The sequence below is a fragment of the Saccoglossus kowalevskii genome, chromosome 1 (genome assembly GCF_978046115.1).
Source record: "Saccoglossus kowalevskii chromosome 1, keSacKowa6.1, whole genome shotgun sequence".
NCBI classification, from domain to species: Eukaryota; Metazoa; Hemichordata; class Enteropneusta; family Harrimaniidae; genus Saccoglossus; species Saccoglossus kowalevskii.
The window spans coordinates 7,799,320-7,817,132 of record NC_140641.1 but is presented as its reverse complement, the minus strand read 5'-3'; the positions used below and the strand labels follow the sequence as shown (position 1 = coordinate 7,817,132).

General features: G+C 44.9%; 1 protein-coding gene across 1 annotated transcript in view; it reads left to right on the top strand.

Moving 5' to 3' along the window:
* LOC100367510 (F-box only protein 36-like) overlaps positions 1–17,813 on the top strand; it is a 141,134-nt gene that overhangs the window by 33,686 nt on the left and 89,635 nt on the right. The window lies entirely within an intron of this gene.

The window sequence follows — 17,813 nt, the reverse complement described above, 5'->3', positions numbered from 1 at the left end:
ATGGCAAGTACGGCTAAGTAGTGGAAAAGTACGGCAAAGTAGTGGCAAAGTACGGCAAAGTAGTGGCAAAATATGGCAAAGTAGAGGCAAAGTACGGCAAAGTAGTAGCAAAGTACGACAATCTAGAGGCAAAGTACGGCAAAGTAGTGGCAAAGTGCGGCAAAGTAGTGTTAAAGTACGGCAAAGTAGTGGCAAAGTACTGTAAGGTAGTGGCAAAGTACGGCAATGAAGTGGTAAAGTAGTGGCAAAGTACAGCAAAGTAGTGACAAAGTACGCTAAAGTAGTGGCAAAGTGCGCCAAACGGCAAAGTAGTGGCAAAGTACGGCAAAGTACTGGCAAAGTACGGCAAAATAGTGGCAAAGTACAGCAAAGCACTAAAAAGTATGGCAAAGTAGTGGCAAAGTACGGCAAGGTAGTGGCAAAATACGGCAAAGTAGTGGCAAAGTACGACAAGGTAGAGGCAAAGTACGGCAAAGTAGTGGCAAAGTACGACAAAGTAGTGGCAAAGTACGGCTAAGTAGTGGAAAAGTACGGCAAAGTAGTGGCAAAGTATGGCAAAGTGGTAAAGTGCGGCAAAGTAGTGGCAAAGTACGGCAAAGTAGTGGCAAAATACGGCAAAGTAGTGGCAAAGTACGGCAAAGTACTGGCAAAGTACGGCAAAATAGTGGCAAAGTACAGCAAAGCACTAAAAAGTATGGCAAAGTAGTGGCAAAGTACGGCAAGGTAGTGGCAAAGTACGACAAGGTAGAAGCAAAGTACGGCAAAGTAGTGGCAAAGTACGACAAAGTAGTGGAAAAGTACGGCAAAGTAGTGGCAAAGTACGGCAAAGTAGTGGCAGTGTACGGCAAAGTAGTGGCAAAATACGGCAAAGTAGTGGCAAAGTACGGCAAAGTACTGGCAAAGTACGGCAAAATAGTGGCAAAGTACAGCAAAGCACTAAAAAGTATGGCAAAGTAGTGGCAAAGTACGGCAAGGTAGTGGCAAAGTACGACAAGGTAGAGGCAAAGTACGGCAAAGTAGTGGCAAAGTACGGCAAAGTAGTGGAAAAGTACGGCAAAGTAGTGGCAAAGTAAGGCAAAGCTGTGGTAAAGTACGGCAAAGTAGTTGCAAACTATGGAAAAATAATGGCAAGTACGGCTAAGTAGTGGAAAAGTACGGCAAAGTAGTGGCAAAGTATGGCAAAGTGGTAAAGTGCGGCAAAGTAGTGGCAAAGTACGGCAAAGTAGTGGCAAAATACGGCAAAGTAGTGGTAAAGTACGGCAAAGTAGTAGCAAAGTACGACAATCTAGAGGCAAAGTGCGGCAAAGTAGTGTTAAAGTACGGCAAAGTAGTGGCAAAATACGGCAACGTACGGTAAAGCAGTGGCAAAGTACAGCAAAGTAATGGCAAAGTACGGCAAAGTAGTGGCAAGGTACGGCAAAGTAGTGGCAAAGTTCGGTAAAGTAGTGGCCAAGTATGGCAAGATAGTGGCAAAGTACAGCAAAGTAGTGGCAAAGTACAGCAACGTAGTAGCAAAGTACCGCAAGGTAGAAGCAAAGTACGGCAAAGTTTCGGCGAAGTACGGCAAAGTAGTGACAAAGTACGGCAAGATAGAGGCAAAGTACAACAAAGTAGTGGCAAAGTACGGCAAAGTAGTTGAAAAAGTACGGCAAAGTACGGCAAATTAGTGGCAAAGTAGTGGCAAAGTATTGTATAGTAGTGGCAAAGTACGGCAAAGTACGGCAAAGTAGTGGCAAAGTGCGCCAAACGGTAAAGTACTGGCAAAGTACAGCAAAGTACTGGCAACGTGCGGCAAATAGGCAAAGTACGGCAAAGTACTGGGAAGTACGACAAAGTAGTGGCAAAGTACGGCAAAGTAATGGCAAAGCACTGCAAAGTAGTGGCAAAGTACGACAAAGTACCGCAAAGTAGTGGCAAAATACGGCAAAGTAGTAGCAAAGAAAGGCAAGGTAGAGGCAAAGTACGGCAAAGTAGTGGCACAGTACGGCAAAGTAGTGGCAAAGCACGGCAAAGTAGTGTCAAAGTACGACAAAGTAGTGGCAAAGTACGGCAAAGTAGTTGAAAAAGTAGGGCAAAGTAGTGGCAAAGTACGTCAAAGTAGTGACAAAGTACGGCAAGATAGAGGCAAAGTACAACAAATTAGTGGCAAAGAACGGCAAAGTAGTTGAAAAAGTACGGTAAAGTAGTGGCAAAGTACGGCAACGGCAAAGTAGTGGCAAAGTATTGTATAGTAGTGGTAAAGTACGGCAAAGTAGTGGCAAAGTGCGCCAAACGGCAAAGTAGTGGCAAAGTACGGCAAAGTACTGGCAACGTGCGGAAAATATGCAAAGTACGGCAAAGTACTGGAAAGTACGACAAAGTAGTGGCAAACTAATGGCAAAGCACTGCAAAGTACGGCAAAGTACCTCAAAGTAGTAGCAAAGTACGGCAATGTAGTGGCAGAGTACGGCAAAGTAGTGGCAAAGTACGTCCAAGTAGTAGCAAAGTACGGCAAGGTAGAGGCAAAGTACGGCAAAGTAGTGGCACAGTACGGCAAAGTAGTTGCAAAGCACGGCAAAGTAGTGTCAAAGTACGACAAAGTAGTGGCAAAGTACGGCAAAGTAGTTGAAAAAGTAGGGCAAAGTAGTGGCAAAGTACGTCAAAGTAGTGACAAAGTACGGCAAGATAGAGGCAAAGTACAACAAAGTAGTGGCAAAGTACGGCAAAGTAGTTGAAAAAGTACGGCAAAGTAGTGGCAAAGTACGGCAACGTAGTAGCAAAGTACCGCAAGGTAGAGGCATAGTACGGCAAAGTAGTGGCTATGTATGGTAAAGTACTGGCAAAGTACGGCAAAGTACTGGCAACGTGCGGCACAATAGTGGCAAAGTACGGCAAAGTAGTGACAAAGTACGGCAATGTAGTGGCAAAGTAAGGCAAAGTAATGGCAAAGCACTGCAAAGTAGTGGCAAAGTACCGCAAAGTAGTGGCAAAATACGGCAAAGTAGTGGCAAAGTAGTAGAAAAGTAAAGCAAGGTAGAGGCAAAGTACGGCAAAGTAGTGGAAAAGTACGGCAAAGTAGTGGCAAAGTCCTGCAAAGAAGTGGCAATGTACGGCAAAGTAGTGGCAAAATACGGCAAAGTAGTGGCAAAGTACGGCAAAGTAGTAGCAAAGTACGGCAAGGTAGAGGCAAAGTTCGGCAAAGTAGTGGCAAAGTACGTCAAAGTCGTAGCAAAATACGGCAAAGTACGGCAAAGTAGTAGCAAAGTACGGCAAGGTAGAGGCAAAGTAGTGGCAAAGTACGGCAAAGTAATAGCAAAATACGGCAAAGTAGTGGCAAAGTACGGCAAAGTAGTAGCAAAGTACGGCAAGGTAGTGGCAAAGTACGGCAAACTAGTGGCAAAGTACGGCAAAGTAATGGCAAAGCACTGCAAAGTAGTGGCAAAGTACGGCAAAGTAGTGGCAAAGTACGGCAAAGTAGTGGCAAAGTAAGGCAAAGCAGTGGCAAACTATGGAAAAATAATTTCATAGTACGGCTAAGTAGTGGAAAAGTACGGCAAAGTATGGCAAAGTGGTAAAGTACGGCAAAGTAGTGGCAAAATACGGCAAAGTAGAGGCAAAGTACGGCAAAGTAGTAGCAAAGTACGACAATCTAGAGGCAAAGTACGGCAAAGTAGTGGCAAAGTGCGGCAAAGTAGTGTTAAAGTACGGCAAAGTACTGCAAGGTAGTGGCAAAGTACGGCAAAGAAGTGGTAAAGTAGTGGCAAAGTACAGCAAAGTAGTGACAAAGTACGCTAAAGTAGTGGCAAAGTGCGCCAAACGGCAAAGTAGTGGCAAAGTACGGCAAAGTACGGCAAAATAGTGGCAAAGTACAGCAAAGCACTAAAAAGTAAGGCAAAGTAGTGGCAAAGTACGGCAAAGCTGTGGTAAAGTACGGCAATGTAGTGGCAAAATACGGCAAAGTAGAGGCAAAGTACGGCAAAGTAGTAGCAAAGTACGACAATCTAGAGGCAAAGTATGGCAAAGTAGTGGCAAAGTACGGCAAAGCAGTGGCAAACTATGGAAAAATAATGGCAAGTACGGCTAAGTAGTGGAAAAGTACGGCAAAGTAGTGGCAAAGTACGGCAAAGTAGTGGCAAAATACGGCAAAGTAGAGGCAAAGTACGGCAAAGTAGTAGCAAAGTACGACAATCTAGAGGCAAAGTACGGCAAAGTAGTGGCAAAGTGCAGCAAAGTACAGCAAAGTAGTGTTAAAGTACGGCAAAGTAGTGGCAAAGTACTGTAAGGTAGTGGCAAAGTACGGCAATGAAGTGGTAAAGTAGTGGCAAAGTACAGCAAAGTAGTGACAAAGTACGCTAAAGTAGTGGTAAAGTGCGCCAAACGGCAAAGTAGTGGCAAAGTACGGCAAAGTACTGGCAAAGTACGGCAAAATAGTGGCAAAGTTCAGCAAAGCACTAAAAAGTATGGCAAAGTAGTGGCAAAGTACGGCAAGGTAGAGGCAAAGTACAACAAATTAGTGGCAAAGAACGGCAAAGTAGTTGAAAAAGTACGGTAAAGTAGTGGCAAAGTACGGCAACGGCAAAGTAGTGGCAAAGTATTGTATAGTAGTGGTAAAGTACGGCAAAGTAGTGGCAAAGTGCGCCAAACGACAAAGTAGTGGCAAAGTACGGCAAAGTACTGGCAACGTGCGGAAAATATGCAAAGTACGGCAAAGTACTGGAAAGTACGACAAAGTAGTGGCAAACTAATGGCAAAGCACTGCAAAGTACGGCAAAGTACCTCAAAGTAGTAGCAAAGTACGGCAATGTAGTGGCAGAGTACGGCAAAGTAGTGGCAAAGTACGTCCAAGTAGTAGCAAAGTACGGCAAGGTAGAGGCAAAGTACGGCAAAGTAGTGGCACAGTACGGCAAAGTAGTTGCAAAGCACGGCAAAGTAGTGTCAAAGTACGACAAAGTAGTGGCAAAGTACGGCAAAGTAGTTGAAAAAGTAGGGCAAAGTAGTGGCAAAGTACGTCAAAGTAGTGACAAAGTACGGCAAGATAGAAGCAAAGTACAACAAAGTAGTGGCAAAGTACGGCAAAGTAGTTGAAAAAGTACGGCAAAGTAGTGGCAAAGTACGGCAACGTAGTAGCAAAGTACCGCAAGGTAGAGGCATAGTACGGCAAAGTAGTGGCAAAGTACGGCAAAGTTTCGGCGAAGTACGGCAAAGTAGTGGCTATGTATGGTAAAGTACTGGCAAAGTACGGCAAAGTACTGGCAACGTGCGGCAAAATAGTGGCAAAGTACGGCAAAGTACGGCAATGTAGTGGCAAAGTAAGGCAAAGTAATGGCAAAGCACTGCAAAGTAGTGACAAAGTACCGCAAAGTAGTGGCAAAATACGGCAAAGTAGTGGCAAAGTAGTAGAAAAGTAAAGCAAGGTAGAGGCAAAGTACGGCAAAGTAGTGGAAAAGTACGGCAAAGTAGTGGCAAAGTCCTGCAAAGAAGTGGCAATGTACGGCAAAGTAGTGGCAAAATACGGCAAAGTGTGGCAAAGTACGGCAAAGTAGTAGCAAAGTACGGCAAGGTAGAGGCAAAGTTCGGCAAAGTAGTGGCAAAGTACGGCAAAGTCGTAGCAAAATACGGCAAAGTACGGCAAAGTAGTAGCAAAGTACGGCAAGGTAGAGGCAAAGTAGTGGCAAAGTACGGCAAAGTAATAGCAAAATACGGCAAAGTAGTGGCAAAGTACGGCAAAGTAGTAGCAAAGTACGGCAAGGTAGTGGCAAAGTACGGCAAACTAGTGGCAAAGTACGGCAAAGTAATGCCAAAGCACTGCAAAGTAGTGGCAAAGTACGGCAAAGTAGTGGCAAAGTACGGCAAAGTAGTGGCAAAGTACGGCAAAGTAGTGGCAAAGTAAGGCAAAGCTGTGGTAAAGTACGGAAAAGTAGTTGCAAAGTAAGGCAAAGCAGTGGCAAACTATGGAAAAATAATTTCATAGTACGGCTAAGTAGTGGAAAAGTACGGCAAAGTATGGCAAAGTGGTAAAGTACGGCAAAGTAGTGGCAAAATACGGCAAAGTAGAGGCAAAGTACGGCAAAGTAGTAGCAAAGTACGACAATCTAGAGGCAAAGTACGGCAAAGTAGTGGCAAAGTGCGGCAAAGTAGTGTTAAAGTACGGCAAAGTAGTGGCAAAGTACTGCAAGGTAGTGGCAAAGTACGGCAAAGAAGTGGTAAAGTAGTGGCAAAGTAGTGACAAAGTACGCTAAAGTAGTGGCAAAGTGCGCCAAACGGCAAAGTAGTGGCAAAGTACGGCAAAGTACTGGCAAAGTACGGCAAAATAGTGGCAAAGTACAGCAAAGCACTAAAAAGTAAGGCAAAGTACGGCAAACTAGTAGCAAAGTACGACAATCTAGAGGCAAAGTACGGCAAAGTAGTGGCAAAGTACGGCAAAGCAGTGGCAAACTATGGAAAAATAATGGCAAGTACGGCTAAGTAGTGGAAAAGTACGGCAAAGTAGTGGCAAAGTACGGCAAAGTAGTGGCAAAGTAGAGGCAAAGTACGGCAAAGTAGTAGCAAAGTACGACAATCTAGAGGCAAAGTACGGCAAAGTAGTGGCAAAGTGCAGCAAAGTACAGCAAAGTAGTGTTAAAGTACGGCAAAGTACAGCAAAGTAGTGACAAAGTACGCTAAAGTAGTGGCAAAGTGCGCCAAACGGCAAAGTAGTGGCAAAGTACTGGCAAAGTACGGCAAAATAGTGGCAAAGTTCAGCAAAGCACTAAAAAGTATGGCAAAGTAGTGGCAAAGTACGGCAAGGTAGTGGCAAAGTAAGGCAAAGTAATGGCAAAGCACTGCAAAGTAGTGGCAAAGTACCGCAAAGTAGTGGCAAAATACGGCAAAGTAGTGGCAAAGTAGTAGAAAAGTAAAGCAAGGTAGAGGCAAAGTACGGCAAAGTAGTGGAAAAGTACGGCAAAGTAGTGGCAAAGTCCTGCAAAGAAGTGGCAATGTACGGCAAAGTAGTGGCAAAATACGGCAAAGTAGTGGCAAAGTACGGCAAAGTAGTAGCAAAGTACGGCAAGGTAGAGGCAAAGTTCGGCAAAGTAGTGGCAAAGTACGGCAAAGTCGTAGCAAAATACGGCAAAGTAGTGGCAAAGTACGGCAAAGTAGTAGCAAAGTACGGCAAGGTAGAGGCAAAGTAGTGGCAAAGTACGGCAAAGTAATAGCAAAATACGGCAAAGTAGTGGCAAAGTACGGCAAAGTAGTAGCAAAGTACGGCAAGGTAGTGGCAAAGTACGGCAAACTAGTGGCAAAGTACGGCAAAGTACGGCAAAGTAGTGGCAAAGTAAGGCAAAGCAGTGGCAAACTATGGAAAAATAATTTCATAGTACGGCTAAGTAGTGGAAAAGTACGGCAAAGTATGGCAAAGTGGTAAAGTGGTAAAGTACGGCAAAGTAGTGGCAAAATACGGCAAAGTAGAGGCAAAGTACGGCAAAGTAGTAGCAAAGTACGACAATCTAGAGGCAAAGTACGGCAAAGTAGTGGCAAAGTGCGGCAAAGTAGTGTTAAAGTACGGCAAAGTAGTGGCAAAGTACTGCAAGGTAGTGGCAAAGTACGGCAAAGAAGTGGTAAAGTAGTGGCAAAGTACAGCAAAGTAGTGACAAAGTACGCTAAAGTAGTGGCAAAGTGCGCCAAACGGCAAAGTAGTGGCAAAGTACGGCAAAGTACTGGCAAAGTACGGCAAAATAGTGGCAAAGTACAGCAAAGCACTAAAAAGTAAGGCAAAGTAGTGGCAAAGTACGGCAAGGTAGTGGCAAAGTACGACAAGGTAGAGGCAAAGTACGGCAAAGTAGTGGCAAAGTACGACAAAGCAGTGGCAAAGTACGGCAAAGTAGTGGAAATGTACGGCAAAGTAGTGGCAAAGTAAGGCAAAGCTGTGGTAAAGTACGGCAAAGTAGTAGCAAAATACGGCAAAGTAGAGGCAAAGTACGGCAAAGTAGTAGCAAAGTACGACAATCTAGAGGCAAAGTACGGCAAAGCAGTGGCAAACTATGGAAAAATAATGGCAAGTACGGCTAAGTAGTGGAAAAGTACGGCAAAGTAGTGGCAAAGTACGGCAAAGTAGTGGCAAAATACGGCAAAGTAGAGGCAAAGTACGGCAAAGTAGTAGCAAAGTACGACAATCTAGAGGCAAAGTACGACAAAGTAGTGGCAAAGTGCAGCAAAGTAGTGTTAAAGTACGGCAAAGTAGTGGCAAAGTACTGTAAGGTAGTGGCAAAGTACGGCAATGAAGTGGTAAAGTAGTGGCAAAGTACAGCAAAGTAGTGACAAAGTACGCTAAAGTAGTGGCAAAGTGCGCCAAACGGCAAAGTAGTGGCAAAGTACGGCAAAGTACTGGCAAAGTACGGCAAAATAGTGGCAAAGTTCAGCAAAGCACTAAAAAGTATGGCAAAGTAGTGGCAAAGTACGGCAAGGTAGTGGCAAAGTACGGCAAAGTAGTGGCAAAGTACGGCAAAGTAGTGGAAAAGTACGGCAAAGTAGTTGCAAAGTACGGCAAAGCAGTGGCAAACTATGGAAAAATAATGGCAAGTACGGCTAAGTAGTGGAAAAGTATGGCAAAGTAGTGGCAAAGTATGGCAAAGTGGTAAAGTGCGGCAAAGTAGTGGCAAAGTACGGCAAAGTAGTGGCAAAATACGGCAAAGTAGTGGTAAAGTACGGCAAAGTAGTAGCAAAGTACGACAATCTAGAGGCAAAGTGCGGCAAAGTAGTGTTAAAGTACGGCAAAGTAGTGGCAAAGTACAGCAAAGCACTGAGAAGTATGGCAAAGTAGTGGCAAAGTACGGCAAGGTAGTGGCAAAGTACGGCAAGGTAGAGGCAAAGTACGGCAAAGTAGTGGCAAAATACGGCAACGTACGGTAAAGCAGTGGCAAAGTACAGCAAAGTAATGGCAAAGTACGGCAAAGTAGTGGCAAGGTACGGCAAAGTAGTGGCAAAGTTCGGTAAAGTAGTGGCCAAGTACGGCAAGATAGTGGCAAAGTACAGCAAAGTAGTGGCAAAGTACAGCAAAGTAGTGACAAAGTACCGCAACGTAGCAGCAAAGTACGGCAAAGAAGTGGCAAAGTTCGTCAAAGTAGCGGCAAAGTAGTGGCAAAGTACGGCAAAGTAGTGGCAAAGTATGGCAATGTAGTGGCAGAGTACGGCAAAGTAGTGGCAGAGTACGGCAAAGTAGTGGCAAAGTACGGCCAAGTAGTAGCAAAGTACGGCAAGGTAGAGGCAAAGTACGGCAAAGAAGTGGCAAAATATGGCAAAGTAGTGGCAAAGTACGGCAAAGTAGTGGCAAAGTACAGCAACGTAGTAGCAAAGTACCGCAAGGTAGAAGCAAAGTACGGCCAAGTAGTGGCAAAGTACGGCAAAGTTTCGGCGAAGTACGGCAAAGTAGTGACAAAGTACGGCAAGATAGAGGCAAAGTACAACAAAGTAGTGGCAACGTGCGGCAAAGTACTGGGAAGTACGACAAAGTAGTGGCAAAGTACGGCAAAGTAATGGCAAAGCACTGCAAAGTAGTGGCAAAGTACGACAAAGTACCGCAAAGTAGTGGCAAAATACGGCAAAGTAGTAGCAAAGAAAGGCAAGGTAGAGGCAAAGTACGGCAAAGTAGTGGCACAGTACGGCAAAGTAGTGGCAAAGCACGGCAAAGTAGTGTCAAAGTACGACAAAGTAGTGGCAAAGTACGGCAAAGTAGTGGCAAAGTACGACAAAGCAGTGGCAAAGTACGGCAAAGTAGTGGAAATGTACGGCAAAGTAAGGCAAAGCTGTGGTAAAGTACGGCAAAGTAGTAGCAAAGTACGACAATCTAGAGGCAAAGTACGGCAAAGTAGTGGCAAAGTACGGCAAAGCAGTGGCAAACTATGGAAAAATAATGGCAAGTACGGCTAAGTAGTGGAAAAGTACGGCAAAGTAGTGGCAAAATACGGCAAAGTAGAGGCAAAGTACGGCAAAGTAGTAGCAAAGTACGACAATCTAGAGGCAAAGTACGGCAAAGTAGTGGCAAAGTGCAGCAAAGTACAGCAAAGTAGTGTTAAAGTACGGCAAAGTAGTGGCAAAGTACTGTAAGGTAGTGGCAAAGTACGGCAATGAAGTGGTAAAGTAGTGGCAAAGTACAGCAAAGTAGTGACAAAGTACGCTAAAGTAGTGGCAAAGTGCGCCAAACGGCAAAGTAGTGGCAAAGTACGGCAAAGTACTGGCAAAGTACGGCAAAATAGTGGCAAAGTTCAGCAAAGCACTAAAAAGTATGGCAAAGTAGTGGCAAAGTACGGCAAGGTAGTGGCAAAGTAATGGCAAAGCACTGCAAAGTAGTGGCAAAGTACCGCAAAGTAGTGGCAAAATACGGCAAAGTAGTGGCAAAGTAGTAGAAAAGTAAAGCAAGGTAGAGGCAAAGTACGGCAAAGTAGTGGAAAAGTACGGCAAAGTAGTGGCAAAGTCCTGCAAAGAAGTGGCAATGTACGGCAAAGTAGTGGCAAAATACGGCAAAGTAGTGGCAAAGTACGGCAAAGTAGTAGCAAAGTACGGCAAGGTAGAGGCAAAGTTCGGCAAAGTAGTGGCAAAGTACGGCAAAGTCGTAGCAAAATACGGCAAAGTAGTGGCAAAGTACGGCAAAGTAGTAGCAAAATACGGCAAAGTAGTGGCAAAGTACGGCAAAGTAGTAGCAAAGTACGGCAAGGTAGTGGCAAAGTACGGCAAACTAGTGGCAAAGTACGGCAAAGTAATGGCAAAGCACTGCAAAGTAGTGGCAAAGTACGGCAAGGTAGTGGCAAAGTACGGCAAAGTAGTGGCAAAGTACGGCAAAGTAGTGGCAAAGTACGGCAAAGTAGTGGCAAAGTAAGGCAAAGCTGTGGTAAAGTACGGAAAAGTAGTTGCAAAGTAAGGCAAAGCAGTGGCAAACTATGGAAAAATAATTTCATAGTACGGCTAAGTAGTGGAAAAGTACGGCAAAGTATGGCAAATTGGTAAAGTACGACAATCTAGAGGCAAAGTACGGCAAAGTAGTGGCAAAGTGCGGCAAAGTAGTGTTAAAGTACGGCAAAGTAGTGGCAAAGTACTGCAAGGTAGTGGCAAAGTACGGCAAAGAAGTGGTAAAGTAGTGGCAAAGTACAGCAATGTAGTGACAAAGTACGCTAAAGTAGTGGCAAAGTGCGCCAAACGGCAAAGTAGTGGCAAAGTACGGCAAAGTACTGGCAAAGTACGGCAAAGTAGTAGCAAAGTACGACAATCTAGAGGCAAAGTACGGCAAAGTAGTGGCAAAGTACGGCAAAGCAGTGGCAAACTATGGAAAAATAATGGCAAGTACGGCTAAGTAGTGGAAAAGTACGGCAAAGTAGTGGCAAAGTACGGCAAAGTAGTGGCAAAATACGGCAAAGTAGAGGCAAAGTACGGCAAAGTAGTAGCAAAGTACGACAATCTAGAGGCAAAGTACGGCAAAGTAGTGGCAAAGTGCAGCAAAGTACAGCAAAGTAGTGTTAAAGTACGGCAAAGTAGTGGCAAAGTACTGTAAGGTAGTGGCAAAGTACGGCAAAGTAGTGGCAAAGTACGGCAAAGTAGTGGAAAAGTACGGCAAAGTAGTTGCAAAGTACGGCAAAGCAGTGGCAAACTATGGAAAAATAATGGCAAGTACGGCTAAGTAGTGGAAAAGTATGGCAAAGTGGTAAAGTGCGGCAAAGTAGTGGCAAAGTACGGTAAAGTAGTGGCAAAATACGGCAAAGTAGTGGTAAAGTACGGCAAAGTAGTAGCAAAGTACGACAATCTAGAGGCAAAGTGCGGCAAAGTAGTGTTAAAGTACGGCAAAGTAGTGGCAAAGCACTGAGAAGTATGGCAAAGTAGTGGCAAAGTACGGCAAGGTAGTGGCAAAGTACGGCAAGGTAGAGGCAAAGTACGGCAAAGTAGTGGCAAAATACGGCAACGTACGGTAAAGCAGTGGCAAAGTACAGCAAAGTAATGGCAAAGTACGGCAAAGTAGTGGCAAGGTACGGCAAAGTAGTGGCAAAGTTCGGTAAAGTAGTGGCCAAGTACGGCAAGATAGTGGCAAAGTACAGCAAAGTAGTGGCAAAGTACAGCAAAGTAGTGACAAAGTACCGCAACGTAGCAGCAAAGTACGGCAAAGAAGTGGCAAAGTTCGTCAAAGTAGCGGCAAAGTAGTGGCAAAGTACGGCAAAGTAGTGGCAAAGTATGGCAATGTAGTGGCAGAGTACGGCAAAGTAGTGGCAGAGTACGGCAAAGTAGTGGCAAAGTACGGCCAAGTAGTAGCAAAGTACGGCAAGGTAGAGGCAAAGTACGGCAAAGAAGTGGCAAAATATGGCAAAGTAGTGGCAAAGTACGGCAAAGTAGTGGCAAAGTACAGCAACGTAGTAGCAAAGTACCGCAAGGTAGAAGCAAAGTACGGCCAAGTAGTGGCAAAGTACGGCAAAGTTTCGGCGAAGTACGGCAAAGTAGTGACAAAGTACGGCAAGATAGAGGCAAAGTACAACAAAGTAGTGGCAACGTGCGGCAAAGTACTGGGAAGTACGACAAAGTAGTGGCAAAGTACGGCAAAGTAATGGCAAAGCACTGCAAAGTAGTGGCAAAGTACGACAAAGTACTGCAAAGTAGTGGCAAAATACGGCAAAGTAGTAGCAAAGAAAGGCAAGGTAGAGGCAAAGTACGGCAAAGTTGTGGCACAGTACGGCAAAGTAGTGGCAAAGCACGGCAAAGTAGTGTCAAAGTACGACAAAGTAGTGGCAAAGTACGGCAAAGTAGTTGAAAAAGTAGGGCAAAGTAGTGGCAAAGTACGTCAAAGTAGTGACAAAGTACGGCAAGATAGAGGCAAAGTACAACAAATTAGTGGCAAAGAACGGCAAAGTAGTTGAAAAAGTACGGCAAAGTAGTGGCAAAGTGCGCCAAACGGCAAAGTAGTGGCAAAGTACGGCAAAGTACTGGCAACGTGCGGAAAATATGCAAAGTACGGCAAAGTACTGGAAAGTACGACAAAGTAGTGGCAAAGTATGGCAAAGCACTGCAAAGTACGGCAAAGTACCTCAAAGTAGTAGCAAAGTACGGCAATGTAGTGGCAGAGTACGGCAAAGTAGTGGCAAAGTACGTCCAAGTAGTAGCAAAGTACGGCAAGGTAGAGGCAAAGTTCGGCAAAGTAGTGGCAAAGTACGGCAAAGTCGTAGCAAAATACGGCAAAGTAGTGGCAAAGTACGGCAAAGTAGTTGAAAAAGTAGGGCAAAGTAGTGGCAAAGTACGTCAAAGTAGTGACAAAGTACGGCAAGATAGAGGCAAAGTACAACAAATTAGTGGCAAAGAACGGCAAAGTAGTTGAAAAAGTACGGCAAAGTAGTGGCAAAGTGCGCCAAACGGCAAAGTAGTGGCAAAGTACGGCAAAGTACTGGCAACGTGCGGAAAATATGCAAAGTACGGCAAAGTACTGGAAAGTACGACAAAGTAGTGGCAAAGTATGGCAAAGCACTGCAAAGTACGGCAAAGTACCTCAAAGTAGTAGCAAAGTACGGCAATGTAGTGGCAAAGTACGGCAAAGTAGTGGCACAGTACGGCAAAGTAGTTGCAAAGCACGGCAAAGTAGTGTCAAAGTACGACAAAGTAGTGGCAAAGTACGGCAAAGTAGTTGAAAAAGTAGGGCAAAGTAGTGGCAAAGTACGTCAAAGTAGTGACAAAGTACGGCAAGATAGAGGCAAAGTACAACAAAGTAGTGGCAAAGTAGTTGAAAAAGTACGGCAAAGTAGTGGCAAAGTACGGCAACGTAGTAGCAAAGTACCGCAAGGTAGAGGCATAGTACGGCAAAGTAGTGGCAAAGTACGGCAAAGTTTCGGCGAAGTACGGCAAAGTAGTGGCTATGTATGGTAAAGTACTGGCAAAGTACGGCAAAGTACTGGCAACGTGCGGCAAAATAGTGGCAAAGTACGGCAAAGTAGTGACAAAGTACGGCAATGTAGTGGCAAAGTAAGGCAAAGTAATGGCAAAGCACTGCAAAGTAGTGGCAAAGTACGGCAAAGTAGAGGAAAAGTACGGCAAAGTAGTGGCAAAGTACGGCAAAGTGGTGGCAAAGTATTGTATAGTAGTGGCAAAGTGGTGGCAAAGTACAGCAAAGTAGTGGCAAAGTGCGCCAAACGGCAAAGTACTGGCAAAGTACGGCAAAGTACGTGCAACGTGCGGCAAAATAGTGGCAAAGTACTGGAAAGTACGGCAAAGTAGTGACAAAGTACGGCAAAGCAGTGGCTAAGTACGGCAAAGTAGTTGAAAAAGTATGGCAAAGTACGGCAAAGTAGTGGAAAAGTACGGCAAAGTAGTGGCAAAGCACGGCAAAGTAGTGGCCAAGTACGACAAAGTAATGGCAAAGCACTGCAAAGTAGTGGCAAAGTATGACAAAGTACGGCAAAGTAGTGGCAAAATATGGCAAAGTAGTGGCAAAGTACGGCAAAGTAGTTGCAAAGTACGGCAAAATAGTAGCAAAGTACGGCAAGGTAGTGGCAAAGTACGTCAAAGTAGTGGCAAAGTACGGCAATGTAGCAGCAAAGTAGTGGTAAAGTAGTGGTAAAGTACGTCAAAGTAGTGCCAAAGTACGTCAAAGTAGTGGCAAAGTACGGCAAAGTAATGGCAAAGCACTGCAAAGTAGTGGCAAAGTATGACAAAATACGGCAAAGTAGTGGCAAAATATGGCAAAGTAGTGGCAAAGTACGACAAAGCAGTGGCAAAGTACGGCAAGATAGTGGCAAAGTACGGCAATGTAGTGGCAAGTACGGCAAAGTAGTGGCAAAGTACGGCAAAGTAGTGGCAAAGTACGACAACGTAGTGGCAAAATACGGCAAAGTATGGCAAAGTAGTTTCAAAGTACGTCAAAGTAGTGGCAAAGTACGGCAAAGTACAGCAAAGTAGTGTCAAATTACGGCAAAGTAGTGGCAAAGTACGGCAAAGTAGTGGCAAAGTACCGCAATGTAGTGGCAAAGTAGTGGCAAAGTACGTCAAAGTAGTGGCAAAGTACGGCAATGTAGTGTCGGAGTACGGCAAAATAGTAGCAAAGTACGGCAAGGTAGAGGTAAAGTACGGCAAAGAAGTGGCAAAGTACGACGAAGTAGTGGCATAGTACGGAAAAGTAGTGGCAAAATACGGCAAAGTAGTGGCAAAGTACGGCAAAGTAGTGGCAAAGTACGGCAAAGTAGTGGCAAAGTACAGCGAAGAAGTGGCAAATTACGGCAAAGTAGTGGCAAAGTGCGCTAAACGGCAAAGTAGTGGCAAAGTACGGCAAAGTTCTGGCAAAGTAGTGCCAAAGTACAGCAAAGTAGTGGCAAAGTACTGCAAACAAGTGGAAAGGTACTGCAAAGTAGTGGCAAAGTACGGCAAAGTAGTGGCAAAGTTATGGCAAAGCACTGCAAAGTAGTGGCAATGTATGGCAAAGTACGGCAAAGTAGTGGCAAAATACGGCAAGATAGTGGCAAGTACGGCAAAGTAGTGGCAAAGTACGGCAACGTAGTGGCAAAGTACATCAAAGTAGTGGCAAAGTAGTGGCAAAGTAGTGGCAAAGTAGTGGCAAAGTATGGCAAAGTAGTGGCAAAGTACCGCAACGTAGTGGCAAAGTGCGGCAAAGTAGTGGCAAAGCACGTCAAAGAAGTAGCAAAGTAGTGGCAAAGTACGGCAAAGTAGTGGCGAAGTACAGCAATGTTGTGGCAGAGTACGACAATCTAGAGGCAAAGTGCGGCAATGTAGTGTTAAAGTACGGCAAAGTACAGCAAAGCACTGAGAAGTATGGCAAAGTAGTGCCAAAGTACGGCAAGGTAGTGGCAAAGTACGGCAAGGTAGAGGCAAAGTACGGCAAAGTAGTGGCAAAATACGGCAACGTACGGTAAAGCAGTGGCAAAGTACAGCAAAGTAATGGCAAAGTACGGCAAAGTAGTGGCAAGGTACGGCAAAGTAGTGGCAAAGTTCGGTAAAGTAGTGGCCAAGTACGGCAAGATAGTGGCAAAGTACGGCAAGGTAGAGGTAAAGTACGGCAAAGAAGTGGCAAAGTACGACGAAGTAGTGGCATAGTACGGAAAAGTAGTGGCAAAGTACGGCAAAGTAGTGGCAAAGTACGGCAAAGTAGTGGCAAAGTACAGTGAAGAAGTGGCAAATTACGGCAAAGTAGTGGCAAAGTGCGCTAAACGGCAAAGTAGTGGCAAAGTACGGCAAAGTTCTGGCAAAGTAGTGCCAAAGTACAGCAAAGTAGTGGCAAAGTACTGCAAACAAGTGGAAAGGTACTGCAAAGTAGTGGCAAAGTACGGCAAAGTAGTGGCAAAGTTATGGCAAAGCACTGCAAAGTAGTGGCAATGTATGGCAAAGTACGGCAAAGTTGTGGCAAAATACGGCAAATAGTGGCAAAGTACGGCAAGATAGTGGCAAAGTATGGCAATGTAGTGGCAAGTACGGCAAAGTAGAGGCAAAGTACGGCAAAGTAGTGGCAAAGTACGGCAACGTAGTGGCAAAGTACATCAAAGTAGTGGCAAAGTAGTGGCAAAGTAGTGGCAAAGTATGGCAAAGTAGTGGCAAAGTACCGCAACGTAGTGGCAAAGTGCGGCAAAGTAGTGGCAAAGCACGTCAAAGAAGTGGCAAAGTACGGCAAAGTAGTGGCAAAGTAGTAGCAAAGTACAGCAATGTTGTGGCAGAGTACGACAAAGTAGTGGCAAAGTACGGCAAGGTAGAGGTAAAGTACAGCAAAGTAGTGTCAAATTACGGCAAAGTAGTGGCAAAGTAGTGGCAAAGTACCGCAACGTAGTGGCAAAGTACAGCAAAGTAGTGGCAAAGTACCGCAACGTAGTGGCAAAGTAGTGGCAAAGTACGTCAAAGTAGTGGCAAAGTACGGCAATGTAGTGTCAGAGTACGGCAAAGTAGTGGCAAAGTACGGCAAAATAGTAGCAAAGTACGGCAAGGTAGAGGTAAAGTACAGAAAAGTAGTGGCAAAATACGGCAAAGTAGTGGCAAAGTACGGCAAAGTAGTGGCAAAGTACAGCGAAGAAGTGGCAAATTACGGCAAAGTAGTGGCAAAGTGCGCTAAACGGCAAAGTAGTGGCAAAGTACGGCAAAGTTCTGGCAAAGTAGTGCCAAAGTACAGCAAAGTAGTGGCAAAGTACTGCAAACAAGTGGAAAGGTACTGCAAAGTAGTGGCAAAGTACGGCAAAGTAGTGGCAAAGTTATGGCAAAGCACTGCAAAGTAGTGGCAATGTATGGCAAAGTACGGCAAAGTTGTGGCAAAATACGGCAAATAGTGGCAAAGTACGGCAAGATAGTGGCAAAGTATGGCAATGTAGTGGCAAAGTACGGCAACGTAGTGGCAAAGTACATCAAAGTAGTGGCAAAGTAGTGGCAAAGTATGGCAAAGTAGTGGCAAAGTACCGCAACGTAGTGGCAAAGTGCGGCAAAGTAGTGGCAAAGCACGTCAAAGAAGTGGCAAAGTACGGCAAAGTAGTGGCAAAGTAGTAGCAAAGTACAGCAATGTTGTGGCAGAGTACGACAAAGTAGTGGCAAAGTACGGCAAGGTAGAGGTAAAGTACAGCAAAGTAGTGTCAAATTACGGTAAAGTAGTGGCAAAGTAGTGGCAAAGTACCGCAACGTAGTGGCAAAGTACAGCAAAGTAGTGGCAAAGTACCGCAACGTTGTGGCAAAGTAGTGGCAAAGTACGTCAAAGTAGTGGGAAAGTACGGCAATGTAGTGTCAGAGTACGGCAAAGTAGTGGCAAAGTACGGCAAAATAGTAGCAAAGTACGGCAAGGTAGAGGTAAAGTACGGAAAAGTAGTGGCAAAATACGGCAAAGTAGTGGCAAAGTACGGCAAAGTAGTGGCAAAGTA